This window comes from Anomaloglossus baeobatrachus, chromosome 10 (genome assembly GCF_048569485.1).
Source record: "Anomaloglossus baeobatrachus isolate aAnoBae1 chromosome 10, aAnoBae1.hap1, whole genome shotgun sequence".
NCBI lineage: Eukaryota > Metazoa > Chordata > Amphibia > Anura > Aromobatidae > Anomaloglossus > Anomaloglossus baeobatrachus.
In genome coordinates, this window is record NC_134362.1 from 151,092,652 (window position 1) to 151,109,956 (window position 17,305).

The following is a 17,305-nucleotide window of genomic DNA, read 5'->3' on the forward strand; positions in this document are numbered from 1 at the left end:
TGGACAGGGATGTTTCCTGACAAGCCACAGTAACTTCGAACAGTAACTTTGAGCAATAACTGTCGTCTAAGGTCATCACTCAAGCCCACCTAGGTTCCGAAGGTTCCCGGTTTCAAAGGGCACTGGTGAACAAAATATCCATGGCCTCTGCAATACATGCATATGTTCTATCTGTACCTCTACTATCATTCCTGCACAGAGAGCTTGGCCTGCTGAACCTGCATACGCTCAGGGGATCATGGTATGGGTTGGAGCTGCAAGGTGAATTGGAAGTTAAGAGACAGACTTGGTGGTCCTTGAGCATGAGGAGACACCAAAACATTTCCCACGGCCTGCTCCTGGAAGTGGAGATCTTTCCTGGTGGTCAAGTGTATCAGGGCATCTAGCAAGGATGGTAGATCTCTGCAGGACAACTTATACTTGATATGGCTGGACAGACCCTGACAGAAGATCTCCACCAGGGTCCCCTCATTCCAAGCCAGTTTCTGCCAAGGTATGCAAGCATAAGGCATATTGGACAACTTAATCTGTGCTCTGCCTTAAGCTGGTGTCACACATAACGACGACGACAACGACGTCGTTGCTACGTCACCATTTTCTGTGACGTTGCAGCGACGTCCCGTCGCTGTCGCTGTGTGTGACATCCAGCAACGACCTGGCCCCTGCTGTGAGGTCGCCGGTCGTTGCTGAATGTCCAGCTTCATTTTTTGGTCGTCACTCTCCCGCTGTGACACACACATCGCTGTGTGTGACAGCGAGAGAGCGACGAAATGAAGCGATCAGGAGCCGGCACTGGCAGCTGCGGTAAGCTGTAACCAGCGTAAACATCGGGTAACCAAGGGAAGACCTTTCCCTGGTTACCCGATGTTTACGCTGGTTACCAGCCTCCGCTCTTGCTGCCAGTGCCGGCTCCTGCACTGTGACATGTGGCTGCAGTATGCATCGGGTAATTAACCCGATGTATACTGTAGCAAGGAGAGCAAGGAGCCAGCGCTAAGCAGTGCGCGCGGCTCCCTGCTCTCTGCACTGACATGTAGCTGCAGCACACATTGGGTTAATTAACCCGATCTGTGCTGCAGGAGAGCAAGGAGCCAGCGCTAAGCGCGGCTCCCTGCTCTCTGAACTGTGACATGTAGCTGCAGCACACATCGGGTTAATTAACCCGATGTGTGCTGCAGGAGAGCAAGGAGCCAGCGCTAAGCGCGGCTCCCTGCTCTCTGAACATGTAGCACAGCGACCTTATGATCGCTGCTTCTGCTGTGTTTGACAGCTAAGCAGCGATCATAACAGCGACTTACAAGGTCGCTGTTACGTCACCGAAAATGGTGACGTAACAGCGACGTCGTTGTCGCTGTCGTTTAGTGTGACACCAGCTTTAGACACAAAAAGGATTAAATAACTGATGAGCTGTGGCCTGGATCCCAGTAACATCTTCAGGATTTCTCCCTATGCTATGGGTTTCAGGACCACCACACTCCTAGATGGGAATTGCCCAGGCCTGGGCTTGTCCAGACATCAGGGAGATTATAAAGGCTATTGTGGTCTGATCTGTAAGGAAGAGATGAGCGAAGAGGGTAAAGTGGGTCTTGCACTGATTAATGAAGCAACGTTTGTCCTTATGCTGGGTTCACATATAGTGACGCAGCAGCGATCACGACAGGTGACCTGACCTTATCAGGATCGCTGCTGCGTCGTTACATGGTCACTGGTGAGCTGTAAAACAGGCAGATCTCACCAGCCACCAGTGACCAGCCCCCAGCCAGCAGCGACGGGTGGAGGCGGTGCTGCGCTTGGTAACTAAGGTAAATATCGGGTAACCAAGGGCTTGGTTACCTGATATTTACATTGGTTACCAGCGCACACCGCTTAGCGCTTGCTCCCTGCATGCCAGAGTACACATCGGGTTAATAAGCAAACCCTTGCTTATTTACCCGATGTGTACTCTGGCGTGCAGGGAGCAGGGTGCCGGCAGCACAGGCAGCGTGAGAGCGGCGGACGCTGGTAACGAAGGTAAATATCGGGTAACCAAGGAAAGGGCTTCCCTTGGTTACCCGATGTTTACCTTGGTTACAGCTTACCGCAGGCTGCCAGAAGCTGGCTCCCTGCTCCCTGCTCGCTTCAGTTCATCGCTCTCTCGCTGTCACACACAGCAATGTGTGCTTCACAGAGGGAGAGCAACAAGCAAAACATGAAGCAGGACATTCAGCAACGAGCGGCAACCTTACAGCAGGGGCCAGCTCGTTGCTGGATGTCACACACAGTGACAGCGATGGGATGTCGCTGCTACGTCACAGAAAATGGTGACGTAGCAGCAATGTCATTGTCGCCGTCGCTGTGTGTGACACCACCTTTAGTGTCTCTATCGTAGCAGATTCACAAGACACTGGAGCATTAGACAATTCACATGGAGAGGCTATTAACAACACCCAAGACAGTCACAACAGACTTCAATGAAGTGAAAGGCAACAACTTCAGGAACATATAAAAACGACAAAAAAGAGAAGTCTTTGGATTTGCCTCATATACCATTATATCCCATGGCCCAAAAACCACCAACAACAATGCAAATTGCACATAGAAAAATCTTTAATTGATTGGGTCAAGCATATAATTTTACATGGGATATAAAACATTATAACAGGTAAGGAGGTAAAAAGACACATGAGAGCGAACAAGAAATCCCCATGTGAGGCTGCATGGATCTAGCAGGGTAAACACAAGGTCCCCTGAGGAAGTCATCACGAAATACGTATTGGGACTGCTCCCCCTGTGCGTCTGCATGTGAGTTTTACATTTGGTGGATTCCTTGCCGGGCTATGTGTTTGGGTAAATGTGCCTATGATTCTTTACTTAGTACTGCTCTGTCTTTCACATTGAATCTGTTTGCTGTGAAGGCACTTACACTGGCCCTGCTGGGAATATACCCTTGTGTTTACCCTGCTAGATCCATGCAGCCTCACATGGGGATTTCTTGTTCGCTCTCATGTGTCTTTTTACCTCCTTACCTGTTATAATGTTTTATATCCCATGTAAAATTATATGCTTGACCCAATCAATTAAAGATTTTTCTATGTGCAATTTGCATTGTTGTTGGTGGTTTTTGGGCCATGGGATATAATGGTATATGAGGCAAATCCAAAGACTTCTCTTTTTTGTCGTTTTTACATGGAGAGGCTGACTGACCAGAGGGGGAGTGACCAGATATATTAGAAGTGGGAGTCAAAGGAGACATTATGGTAAACAGATTCTGAAGCTTGGTTGAAAACCACATTGATAGCTTGCATTAGCTAGTCCTGATGTTCACATTGAGAGCAGACCTCCTGGTACAGTACTTGTACAATAGACTTAAGAGTTCTTAGATCTCAACTTTTCAATGCAGTCAATGACAGAATCTAAGTGTATCACTGGTGGATGTGAACCCACTGTGCCATGGGCCAAGCTTACCCTGGAAAGGCATGAGTAAGGGGCTGCGGGGTGTTTACCAGAGTTTCTGATGGTGATCATAGACTTGTCCACTGGTAGTTACCAGGTACCACTCCAGGACAGTCACAAAGACTGCAGCAGCTGACTGGGGGGTCAAAGACACAGGTGTAGAGTATAGGCAGACAAGGCAAAAGGCATAGTCAAGCGATCCAAGGTCAGGGCATGCAGCACAGCCAAAAGCAGAGAGGACAGAATAATTGTGTAGACAAGAAAATGAAAATGGGAGAGAACATACAGAAAGCACCTTGCATGAAGTTAGATGGAAGATAAACTAAAACCTAGATCAGGCAAAGAGTGGTGAGGTGAGCTACTTAATAAAGCCCTCACTGATGCTTGAGGATAGACCAGGGAATCTAAACTCTGCCAGGCAGTGGGGATAAATTCCTGAAGAATCTGTCCGCTGATATGGTAAAAGATGAGAGTAAACAGATATCAGTGGTCAGGGTCCACCGTGCAGCTGATAGATATCAGTGGTGCAGGGTCCACGGTAAACTGCAGCTGATAGAATAAGGCTCTACTGATATTCAACAAAGCTCCAGGTAATAATACTCACAGGACCCAAAGAGAGTAATAATATATAAAGGACAGGACCCTGTTAACTCACAGGACCAGATATGGCGCAATGCTCTCCTGTGACTTCACAGAAGTTAATATATGTTGCATACACAGTATGTATAGGGATAGGCCTGCAGAACACTACCCGTATACTGCTAGTATATGCTCTGGGTATATGCAGTAGTGAGCGTGTAGGGTACTGCTCCTATATCGGGATGTATTAGTGTGTAGCCGGTTAACCACCGGTCCCTTAGCAGCACAACCCCGATATCTATGGAACCCTGCCTAGCCGGCTTCTGACCTTAACTCGGTCTAGATGTGGCCGCGACGCCTCACCCTAACCTGCCTCCTGACCCTCAATCAGTCCAGTTGGACCTCGCCGCATATCACTACTTAAGGTAGCTGTGTGCTGCTGAATGCACAAAGAGTGACAAATCGAGACTGGCAATAAGAGCTAAGTGGTGACCTCAGTGAGTAGGGCAACGCTTAATATTGGTGTGAGTCACTAGTGTCACAGATACCCTTAAGGCTGCTTTACATGCAGCGACATCGCTAGCGATGTCGCTTGTGAAAGCACCCGCCCTCATCGGTTGTACGTCACGGGCAAATCGCTGCCCGTGGCGCACAATATTGCTAGTACCCGTCACACATACTTACCTTCCTAGGGACGTTGCTGTGGCCAGCAAACAGCCTCTTTTCTAAGGAGGCGGTTCTTGCGGCATCAATGTGACGTCACACGGCAGGCATCCAATAGAAGCGGAGGGGCGGAAAGCAGCCGCATGAAAGTCACGCCCACCTCGCTTGATGATACGATTAACGAGTGCAAAAGCGTCGTAATCGTATCATCGGTGCAGCGTCGGCGTAATCCATAATTACGCTGACGCGACGGTCCGATGTTGTTCCTCGCTCCTGTGGCAGCACACATCGCTGTGTGTGAAGCCGCAGGAGCGAGGAACATCTCCTACCGGCATCACCGCGGCTTCCGTAGGATATGCGGAAGGAAGGAGGTGGGCGGGATGTTTACATCCTGCTCATCTCCGCCCCTCCGCTCCTATTGGCCGCCTGCCGTGTGACGTCGCAGTGACGCCGCACGACCCGCCCCCTTAATAAGGAGGCGGGTCGCCGGCCAGAGCGACGGTCGCAGGACGGGTGAGTCCATGTGAAGCCGGCGTAGCGATAATTTTCGCTAAGCCAGCTTTCACAAGATATTGTACCTGCGTCCGGGGCGGGGACTATCGCGTGCAACATCGCAGAATCGGCTTGCGATGTCACAACGTGCAAAGCCCGCCTAAGAGCGAGGTGTACGTGTGCTTTGAGGGACCGCTAGGGGTGCACCTCAAGAAAGAGGTGAGGGAAAAGATTTGGAAAGGGGAGTATGTGGAGATATTTTCCCTGCTACCCCTGGAAAAATTTAATCTGGACAGGGTGAAGCTGAGCGACTCCAAGAAGGAAAAGGAAGAGGAAGAAAAATGCCGTTATAGGCTCATTCCTCATTCCTTTTCCAATTGGCTGCAGGCGTTTGCAATTTTGGCCAGCGTAATAGGGGAAAAGGAGCCGGAGCACTGCTCGGCTCTATTTGGCTATCTGGATGCAATCGGGGAGGCATATCGCACGTACGGGGGCTTGGCATGGCTGCGGTATGATGAGCAGTTTAGGCAGCGGAAGGCGTTGCGTCCTGGCATGCGGTGGGACCATAAGGACATTTCCTTATGGATGCGTTTAATGGCGGCCCCGAGTCAGCCCTTTCGTGGCGGCGTCGGGGGAATGGGAGCCGGGCCCTCGTGTACCCAGAAAAAGGGATTGTGCTGGCAATTTAACGTAAGCCAGTGCAAATTTGGTGCAGCATGCAGGTTCAAGCATGAGTGCTCTGGTTGCGGGGGGGAGGGGAACACAGTTTGTCCAATTGTTTTAAAAAAGGGAAAGGCAAGGCCGGGGACGGGTCTGGTAAAAGGGAGGACGCCAGTGAAAATAGAGGCGATGGCGCCTTTTTTAAATAGGTATCCGGACGGTGCAGCTGCGTCGCTTTTGCGGTTTGTTTTTTTGTACGGTTTTCAGATTCCGTCGGCGGGTGAGGCATTGCCTCCAGGTTGTCGTAATTTACGGTTGGCAAGGGATCACCCTATGGTTGTGGGTGAGAAGTTGGGGAAAGAGGTTGAGCTGGGCAGGATGGGGGGGTCCATTTGAGAGCCCGCCGTGCAGTAATCTGGTGGTGTCCCCGCTGAGGGTGGTGCCAAAGAAGGAGCCGAATAAATTTCGGCTCATTCATCATCTCTCATTTCCGGAGGGGTCGTCTGTGAATGATGGCATTGCATCGGAATTGTCGGCAGTGTACTACGTCTCATTTGACAAAGCGCTGGACTTGGTGCGGGCGGCGGGATGTGGTGCTTTGATGGCAAAGTTTCACGCTCCCAAAGGGACCATGCCATGCTCCCCGGCTCCCCTTCCACGCTCCCCGGCTCACCTGCCATGCTTCCCCGCTCGCATGTCACGCTCCGCCGCTCCCCTGCCATGCTTCCCGGTCCCCCGCTCCACAGCCTCCATGCTACCTCACCTGCGTCCTCCAGGCAACCCGGTCCCCGCTCCCGGCGCCCGTCGGCTACGCTGAGCCAGCCCGGCACTCCTGCCTCCTCTGCACCGCTTCCTGCTCTGGCTTCTGGCACCCGGGCCTCGCGCATGCGCATTAGGGCGCGCGCGCGGTCATTGACCCTCTCTTAAAGGGCCAGTGTCCTCCAACAGGATATTGAAGAATCAGGTACAGGGTATAGGGGTTCCTTTCCAAGTGGGCGGGGCCTGTTCTTCGTGTTTGCTAAGCTAGGAGTCAGGTTCCCCTGTGCCTTGTCCCGTATTCACCTATCTCTCTTGTAGAGCCGCTCCTGTCTCGCCAACCGGTCCAGACGGTTCCAGAACTCCGAACGGTGACTGTCCGCCATCTCGTCAGTCCCTACCGTCTCCAATCCCTGGATCCGTGTGGTGACCGATCTCCCCGCTCCGCTGGTTCCGGATTCTGCCTGACATCATCCCAGCCTCCGAACCTGAGCTCCGTCACCCGGACTACCTTCAGAGACTCCGTGGTCCCAGGGACTTCTACACTCCGCTCCTCTGAACGGACTGTCCTTCTACCCGTAGTGCTCCGGCTACCGGGCACCTTTCCCTCGGTGGGGTGCTCAGTCAAGTGGATCCACATTCTGGGCCTACCTGTCATCCTGGTCCTAACACAAAGGCGGATGTAGAATCGGCGTTTCGTTTGCTGCCAGTGCATCCGGAGAGCCAGCACCTTCTGGGTTGCTGGTGGGGTGGTAAGTTTTATGTTGATCGTTGTTTGCCTATGGGCTGTTCAATTTCTTGTTCGTATTTTGAGGCATTTAGTTCCTTTGTTGAGTGGGTGGTGCGGGACGTGTCTGGCTTATTCTCCATTATCCCCTATTTAGATGATTTTCTTTGTGTCGGTCCGGCGGGATCCATGGTTTGCGCTGGCTTGTTGTTCACCTTACAGAGAGTGACGGATAGCTTTGGGATCCCTTTGGCGCAGGAGAAAACGGAGGGGCGGGCACCGGTTATGCGGTTCCTGGGGATTGAGATCGACTCTTTGGCTATGGAATGCCGGCTGCCGGAGGGGAAGATTGTGGATTTGCAGTGTGCGGTAGCAGCATTGCTAGCAGCACGGAAAGTGCGGCTGAAGGTGGTGCAGTCTTTGCTCGGGAAGTTGAACTTTGCGTGCAGGATTATGCCAATGGGGCGGGTGTTCGCCAGGAGGTTGGCTGCAGCTACGGCAGGCGTACGGTCCCCAGCGCACTTTGTGCAGGTCACGCGGGAGATCAAGGAGGAATTGTTGGATTGGGATGTTTTCTTGCGGCGTTTTAACGGACGAGCTTTGTGGTTGAAGAAGGTGGGGCCCAATGGTGCGCTGGAACTGTTTACGGATGCGGCCGGGTTGGCGGGATTCGGCGCCATTTTTCAGGGACATTTGTGCGTTGGGACGTGGCCTGAGGAATGGCGGCAGGGTGGTCTGGTACGGAATCTGGCCCTGCTGGAGTTATTTCCGATCGTGGTGGCGGTGGAGTTGTGGGGGTCGCAATTTTCGGGACGTAAAGTGTGCTTTCACTGCGATAATCAGGCGGTTGTGTATGCGATAAACAGCTTGTCAGCAAAGTCTGGACCGGTAGTGGCTTATCTGCGACATTTGGTGCTCAATTGTTTACTGTGGAACATTCATGTGGTTGCAAAACATGTGCCAGGGGTTGATAACGGGGTGGCTGACGCTTTATCTCGTTTTCAGTTCCACAGGTTTCGGGAGTTAATGCCGGGGGCGGATGAGATTGGAGCGGTGTGTCAAGAGGACTTGTGGAGCCTGGTGAGGCATTGATTGTGGGTTTAATTAGGAATTCGGTGACTGAGGTGACTTGGTGCCGTTATGCTAAAGTGTGGGTTCAGTGGCAGGAGGTGCTGGGAGCGATGCTCGGTGACGGGCGAGCGGATTACTTGTTGGCACTACTGGCATTGGTGAGCGAGGATTTTAGGGCTGGGAAGTCAGCATCAGCAGTGACGCTTAGGGTGGCGGCTATGGCCTTTTGGTTGAAGGTTAGGTGTGAGCGTGACGTGTCGCAGGATTTTCGGGTGTGGCAGGCCTTGAAAGGTTTTTGTGAAGGGGTGAAGGAGCGGGACACTAGGCGGCACATTTCTTTGGTTTTGTTACGGCGATTGGTGGACGGTTTGCGGGAAATTTGTGTATCGGTTTATGAGAGAGTGCTTTTTGAAACGGCTTTTGTGTTAGCCTTTTTTGGGGCATTTCGGGTCGGGGAGTTGGTGAGCCCTTCCAGGTTTAGGGGGAGTGGTTTGCTGTCCGAGGATGTGGCAGTGGTGGGACGGAGAGTGGAGTGTCAGCTTCGGCGGTTTAAAACGGACCAGATGGGTCGAGGCAGGTTGGTGGTGCTGTACGCGGGCCAACGGGAGGAGTTGTTCCCGGTGCAGATGGTGAGGAAGTTTTGCAGCTTGCGGGGCGTTCTTCCGGGCCCGCTGTTATGGCATGTGCACGGGACTTGGTTGTCCCGTTACCAGTTTGTGGCAGTGCTGAGGAGTTCTTTGCGCTGGGCAGGGGAGTGCCTGGGAGATTACGGATCTCATTCCTTCAGGATCGGGGCAGCTACGGAGGCTTTGCGTTGGGGCCTGGGTGATGACATGGTGAGACGAATTGGTCGGTGGGAGTCTTCTCGTTTTCGGTGTTATGTGCGCCCACACAGTTGTCCCAGTGAGGGCTTTATAGAGTTTGTTGGTTTTGGCATTGTCGGGGTTCCTTGCTGCAAGCTGGAATTGGTGGGGTTTGTTTATTAAAGTTGTTTCTTTTGTTGTAGGAATCTGCCTGATATGGATTCTGGGGCATTCCTTCGTGTTCTGGGGGGCCCGTTGGGCTGACGCTCGCCCGAATGGTCGGCAGTTTGGTGTGGACAGATTAGCTGGCGTCGGTCAAGTGGATCGGTTTACAGGGCATGGAATGGAGCAAGGTCGTGTCGGAGTTTGAATAATATTTTAGGGTGGATAGACCTCCGAACGTGTTGGTTTTGCACATGGGGGGGAATGACTTGGGTGCGCAGGCATCACATGATTTGATCAGGGACATCAAGATGGATCTGTTGCGCTTATGGAGCAGGTATCCGGGTTTGATAGTGGTATGGTCGGATATTGTAGCCAGATTGATGTGGAGGGGGGCGCGGTCAGTTGAGAAGCTTAATCGTGCCCGGGCTCAAGTGAACAGGGTGGTTGCGCGTTTCGTGCGGAGAAACGGCGGTATTGTAGTGCGCCACATGGAACTGGAGTCACCGACGTGGCAGTTTAGGAGGAGTGATGGGGTTCACCTTAATGAGATTGGTTCTGATCTATGGGCCCTGGGCTTGCGTGATGGTGTTGAGCAAGCCTTGGGTGTGTGGCAGGTCCAGGCCACGTAAGGTGTCACGTGTCCTGTCCTGTGGCGGAGGTAGGTCTGGTCCAGAGGAGGTTGTAAGGGATTGGTGGCTGGACTGAGAGGCACTGTCTTGGTATGGTGTCTCCGGGTTCCGGTAAATTGCAGGCACGGGGTTCTGCAAAGTTTGGGGGGTATTATTCCATGGGGTGATTAATACCTCATCTCTGGGTCGGAGTGTTGCGGCCAGGGATATTGGTGTAGGAAGTGGTTTCTGGACCGGGTCTACATAGGGTTACAGGTACAGTTATTATTTGTGTTACTTATTATTTGTTTGGGGTCGCCCGTCGGACGGCGCCCCCTTGTGTTAGAATGTTAATAATAGGTAATAAAGGCTGCTGTGGCCAATTTGTTTAACCAAGTTGCATGCAGTCAGTGTGTTATTTATTAGGTTAAGTCTGGGGGGTATAGTAAAACCATCACGACCAGAGAATCCTTCCTCAGTGGTCAAGCGAACCTCTAGAGGCTCGAGTTCGACTCAGTTCGTCGAACGAAGGCTGCATTCGAGTTCGGTTCAGCGAGCCGTTTGACGAACCTCTCGAACCCCATTGAAAACAATGGGAGGCAATCACAAACACCCTCAAAGGTGTCCAAAAGGTGACAAACAACTCCCAAGACAACAAAAACACATGGGAATGTGACAAAGACAAATACTCATTCGAAAACTGAAAAGCTGGACGAGGAAAAAGAGGAGGAGACACAGATATAGGCATGTCATGCCCTTCTAAAATCATGTAAAACACAGCAAGGTGACTCCAAGCAGACTCTCCCTTTTTTCCAAAATTTGGGCCACACAGACACCACTTCAGTGGCATCACTTGTGTCCCAGTTGCAAACTTGACAGGTAGATTTTCATCAAGCACATTCCAAAAAACACCAGCCTTAACTGTCGCCAGGATGACACCGGAGTAGGTAGCAAAGTCCTTGCTAAACCAATCATCTTCATCTTGGCTCATTTTTAAAAACACAGCAAGCGGACTCCAAGCAGAGTCTCCCTTTTTTCCAAAAATTGGGCCACAAAGACACCCCTTCAGTGGCGTTGTGAAGCCCCACAGGTGTTGTGTCAGTGCATTACCTTCAGGGACACCATGTGGGATGGTCTGGTCACAGGTAGGGAACCTTCTCTTTAGGATTTTCGTGATACCACTCTCGGCATTGTGGTAAGGGGACCGCCACTGCAGGTTAAGGGACGCCTGGAGTTGTTGGTAGGTGCAGTTAGATGGTGTGGCCCCCCGAGAGTAAGGCTAGCCCCAGGGCCCGTTTTGAGTGGGTGGAACCACAAGACGCAGAATGAAACAAACACAGTCCAGGCAGTCTTTCAGAGTTTTTACCCACAGTTGATGGTAGGGTGAGTAACTCGGGCGTAGCTGGGATGAACTAGGCTGTAACCAGGTATCCTTCCGGCTGGCTGATGAGGGTGACTACCAACTCGCCTTCCTAGCCCTGTGTGTTTTGGGGTGACCCCTACTTGAAGCCCTGCTGGGGTCGCCCAGGGAAGTTGCTGATGCCTCTCTCCCCTTCTTTTGGCCCTTTTGCTTGTAGCCTGGACCAGGTCACTCCGGCTGCTTGCCGCCTGTGAACTATGGGCCATCTCTTTGCTACGTGGCTGCGAACTCTGTGGTGGTATGGTGTGGGTCTGAAGTGCCCACACCGGCAGGTTTGGCAGGAGAAAACTGAATAAATCTCTGCACTGGGACCTGTTACCCTTGCGGGCCTGGTACCTCCCTGGCAGTCCCCTTACACTGCCACCCCTTTGCTCTCTCCAGCCTAGGGTGGATTTTGGGTGGCACTACCAGGTGACCGATGTCCCCCGTCGGTAGTCACTGCGCGTACGTTGTCTGACTAGTGGCAGCCTCAGGTCTCCTCTTTGCGTCTGCTCTCCCTGAGCTCCACTTCAGACTGGCTCACTACTCCCTCCCCTCTGTGCTTGCCTACGCAACCTAGCAACCAGGCTGTCTACCACACCCCTTGAGTGGAGATGGAGTCCTCGCCCCCTCCTGGATTCCCCAGGGGTTTACTCAAAGGTAGATGTTTGAGACCTGATTACTATGCGCCTGTGTAGTCACACCTCGGTCAGCCTTCTGGATTACCTGTATTGCACTGCCCCCAGAATGGGTTCAGTACTCAGTGGTGCCTGACCAGGTCAGGGGCGCCACATTCCCCCTTAGTTATCACCAGCACGTCCTCGGGCTGCAAGACAATATTTAAAATGCATAAAACAGTAAAACATGTAAAACATTTTAAAACCACCAGGTACCATACATCACCACCCTCCACTCACAAGTCCGTTAACCCACCTAAAACCCTCTCAGGAGGCAGGTTATCGGTCCTTTTAGCAACCAGGTCTGGGCCATCCGTTTCCCCAGACCTTTCTTCCAATCTTCCTCTCCCATTGAGCCGCGCCTTCAGCCCCTTCTGGCAGGATGTAGAGGCGGCTTTCTTGGTCTAGGGGTTTCAGAGTATACCTGGCCTGGTGGAGCCACGCCTTCAGACTCTTCTGGCAGGATGTAGAGGCGGCCTCCACAGTTGGTGCTGACCAGGTACCCTCTTTGTAGTGGAGAGCCAGGCCTCATAAACAGGCGTGCTCCCTGGTCACAGGCGAGCCAGGCCCCTAAACAGGCTGGCTCTGGTGGTGGTACCATTCAAGGTAACTATTCACACTGCGAGAGTTTGTGGCTAAAGCCAGTTCATAGCCTATGGTCCATGTTTTCAGCGTGCAAAGGGTAGTTTCTCACATAAGTTCATGTGGGTACATACTTGAACTTTTCAACGTTGCAAACTCTAACTTGTAACTTGCTGTACTTTACTTTTCTTTACATGGAGTCCTCCTCTTTACCAGGGCTTGGGCCTGTAGGGCTGTGGCACCTGACATTTTCTGTGTCTCTTTCGTCATCATCTGTAGTATCTTCCATTGGTTCTTTGTCTTTGTCCTCTATTTCTCTGTCCTCTTCTTTTGTTTCTGTTTCGTTTTCTTGTTCTTGTTCTATTCTTTCTTTTGACTTTAGGGTTTGTGTAGAGGCAGCTGGGCCACAATCAGGTTCTTTAGGACATGGTGTAACGTCTAGCGCATACCAACCACGCTCTCCTCGATGTTTTGTGAATTCCACTAAAGGCTGCTTTACACGGTACGACCGATTATGCAATTTCACAACCGATCATACCCGTCCCCGTCCTTTTTGCGTCACGGGCAAATCGCTGCCCGTGTCGCACAAAGTCAGTAACCCCGTCACACATACTTACCTCTCGTGCGACCTCGCTGTGGGCGGCGAACGTCCACTTCCTGGAGTGGGAGGGACATTTGGCGTCACAGCAACGTCACACGGCCGCCGGCCAATGGAAGCGGAGGGGCGGAGATGAGCGGGACGTAAACATCCCGCCCACCTCCTTCCTTCACATAGCCGGCGGCGGCCGCGTCACGCAGGTGAGCTGCTGGTCATCGTTCCCGGGGTGTCACACGGAGCGGCGTGTGCTACCCCGGAAACGATGAACAACTAAATTAAACGATATTATGGAACCTAGCGAGCAGTACACGACTCACGATTTGTGAGCGATACTGCGTCGCTAGGAGGTGTCACACAGGCCGGCATCGCCAGCGATGCCGGATGTGCGTCACAAAAACCGTGACCCCGACGATCTATCGCACGATAGATTGTCTGGTGTAAAGCAGCCTTAAGTCTCCCATGTACAGATTTCTTCCTGGATGTCCTCTAGGCAAGTGGGCTCTTACATTCTTTCTGCTTACAAATATGCCCTCCTTCATTCCAGGTGCAACAATAAACCCGTATCCCGATTTCAAACTGAAGTCTTCCACTACACCACGGCAAAAGGATCCTCTTTCCTGGTGGCGGGCACTTCTCAGGGATTGTTTGTCTTCTAGATCCTGGGCTGTCAGCTCTTCTCTCTTTTTCTGTTCTGGGGACTTTTGCGTAGGGAAAGGCTTTGCTCTGCGGTGGCGTGCTCTGCTTGCGGAGTTCTTGGTGACTGCAGGCTCCCAAACTACGTACATGCTTGGGGACAGTTCTGTCAGCTCTTCATAAGCAGAGGGTGTTGGGCTCTCCTCATCCCAGCGGGAGTATGGCAACATTTCAGGCTCCAGGCCCCCTTCAGCTTCACAGGGTGCTGCGTCCTCCTCCTACTGTTCTGGGATTGCCGCTTCAGCCTTCATGCCCCTCCTCCCCCTTAGTTCTTCTGAGCACTCCTCGGATATCAGCGCTGGGGATAGGTTTTCATCAGCAGACCAGGGCAGTGGGCTCTTTGCCACAGACATCACTGAGGACACTGTGGTGGAGCGCCTGGGGAGCAGAAAGCGGTCCATCATTTCCTTTCGGAACCGCGCCTCCAGATCCTCCTTAAACTTTAAGTATTCAGGGTCTTCTCCTTCTGGCGGGGATGTGGGACCTGGGGGCTGGGAAGCGGTGTCTGCTCTGGCCTTGCAGGTTGGGGTAGAGGGCCTTGCGGCCTGGTCTTGGTGGGCCGGGCAGGGCATCGCTGCTGCGGCCTGGTCTTGGCGGGCTGGGCAGGGCATCGCTACTGCGGCCTTGTCTTGGAAAGCCAAGCCTGGCATGGCTGTGGCCTGATCTTAACGGGCCGAGCGGGACGCTTCTGCGGCCTGGACTTGGCTGTCCGCACCCAGTATGGCGGCGGACTGGGTCAGCATCGCACCTGCGGCGTGGATGAGCGTCGCTGCTGCAGCGTGATCTTGGTGGGCCGGGCCTGGCATGGCGGTGGCCTAAACTTGGCGGGCCGGGCCTCGCATGACAGCGGCCTGGGTCAGCATTGCTCCTGCGCGATGTGGATGGGTGTCGCTGCCGCGGCGGGATCTTGGGGGTCGGGCCTGGCATGGCGGCAGCCTGAATTTGGCTGGCCTGTCTGGGCGTCGCTGCTTCTGGGACATCCGCGAGGACCACGGGCTTCACAGCGGGGATTGGTGCACTTGGCGGGCAGGGGCAACACAGGACTCACCCAGGCTTGGCATCATTGGAGTCCGAGTAGTCGCCGCTCGGTACGTCGCTTGCCTCTCCGTCCACTTCTTGTGGGCCCAGTCGACTCCAGCCATCTCTCTGAGCTCTGCACATCCTTCCTGGATCTGCTTCATTACCCACACCTCCAGCCTTTCACACCACTGGTCCAGCTCCCAGTCCCACTAGGCAGCGGAGCCTAGCTCTGGGTCGCTGCGTGTGAACACCATTTTCTCTGCACCGTCGCTGCTCTCCAGATCTTCTCTGCAGCCTCCCAGCTTCCCTTCCTGCAGCTCTGAGTCTTCCCGCCGTCTCCAGACAACTCCACTCTCATCACTTGCGAGGCCAGGACTCTGCAGAGGTTCTCTGGGTAGCCACACCTCTTCGTGGGCGGTAACTTTTTCTAGCACGGGCTCCTGTTGTTCTTTGGTGCGCTTTTCATGGTAGCAATGTGGCGGCGCTTCCAATTTTTCAAGCGGACCGCCCAGGCACATGGTCACCAGTCTTAACAGGTCTAGTCCTTATTCTGTTCGTGACGCCAGTTGTGAAGCCCCACAGGTGTTGTGTCGATGCATTACCTTCAGGGACTCCACGTGGGATGGTCTGGTGACAGGTAGGGAACCTTCTCTGTAGGATTTTCGTGACGCCACTCTCGGTATTGCGGTCAGAGGACCGCCACTGCAGGTTAGGGGATGCTTGGGGTTGTTGGTAGGTGCAGTTATATGGTGTGGCCCCCCGAGAGTAGGGCTAGCCCCAGGGCCCATTTTGAGTGGGAGGAACCCTCAGACGCAGAATGAAACAAACACAGTCCAGGCAGTCTTTTAGGGTTTTTACTCACAGTTGATGGTAGGGTGAGTAACCCAGGCGTAGCTAGGATGAACCAGGCTGGAACCAGGTATCCTTCCAGCTGGCTGATGAAGGTGACTACCAACTCGCCTTCCTAGCCCTGTGTGTTTTGAGGTGACCCCTACTTGAAGCCCAGCTGGGGTTGCCCAGGGAAGTTGCTGATGCCTCTCTCCCCTTCTTTTGGCCCGTTTGCTTGTAGCCTGGACCAGGTCACTCTGGCTGCTTGCCTCCTGTGAACTATGGACCTTCTCTTCGCTACATGGCTGCGGACTCTGGTGGTATGGCGTGGGTTTGAAGTGCCCCCTCCGGCAGGTTTGGCAGGAGAAAATTAAATAAATCTCTGCACTGGGACCTGTTACCCTTGCGGGCCTGGTACCTCCCTGACAGTCCCCTTATTCTGCCACCCCTTTGCGCTCTCTAGCCTAGGGTGGATTTTGGGTGGCAATACCAGGTGACCGATCTCCCCTGTCGGTAGTCACTGCGCGTACGTTGTCTGACTAGTGGCAGCCTCAGGTCTCCTCTTTGCATCTGCTCTCCCTGAGCTCCACTTCAGACTGACTCACTACTCCCTCCCCTCTGTGCTTGCCTATGCAACCTAGCAACCAGGCTCTCTACCACACCCCTTGAGTGGAGATGGAGTCCTCGCCCCCTCCTGGATTCCCCAGGGGTTTACTCAAAGGTAGATGTGTGAGACCTGATTACTATGCGCCTGTGTAGTCACACCTCGGTCAGCCTTCTGGATTACCTGTATTGCACTGCCCCCAGCATGGGTGCAGTACTCAGCGTTGCCTGATCAGGTCAGGGGCGCCACAGCATCACTTGTACCCTAGTTGCAAACAGGATGTTTTGGTTTGCATAAAGCACATTCCAAAATACGCCAGGTATTGACAGGTACGTTAACATCAAGCACATTCCAAATCCACAAGCCTTTACTCTCCCCAGGATGACACCGGGGTAGGTAGCAAAGTCCTTGCTGAACCAAGACTTGGTCATCTTGGCTCATTTTTAAAAACACAGCAAGCGGACTCCAAGCAGAGTCTCCCTTTTTCCAAAAATTGTGCCACACAGACACCCCTTCAGTAATATCACTTGTGCCCTAGTTGCAAACAGGATGTTTTGATTTGTATCAAGCATATTCCAAAATACTCCAGCCTTAACTGTCCACAGGATGACACCGGGGTAGGTAGCAAAGTCCTTGCTGATCCATGACTTGTTCATCTTGGCTCATTTTTAAAAACACAGCAAGCGGACTCCAAGCAGAGTCTCCCTTTTCTCCAAAAATTGGGCCACACAGACACCAGTTAAGTGGCATCACTTGTGTCTCAGTTGCAAACTTGACAGGTACATTAGCCATCATTTACTCTCCGCAGGATGACACAGGGGTAGCAAAGTCCTTGCGGATACATGACTTGTTCATCTTGATGAACGTTAGTCTGTCCACATTGTCACTGGACAGACGCGTGCGCTTATCTGTCAGCACACACCCAGCAGCACTGAAGACACGTTACGT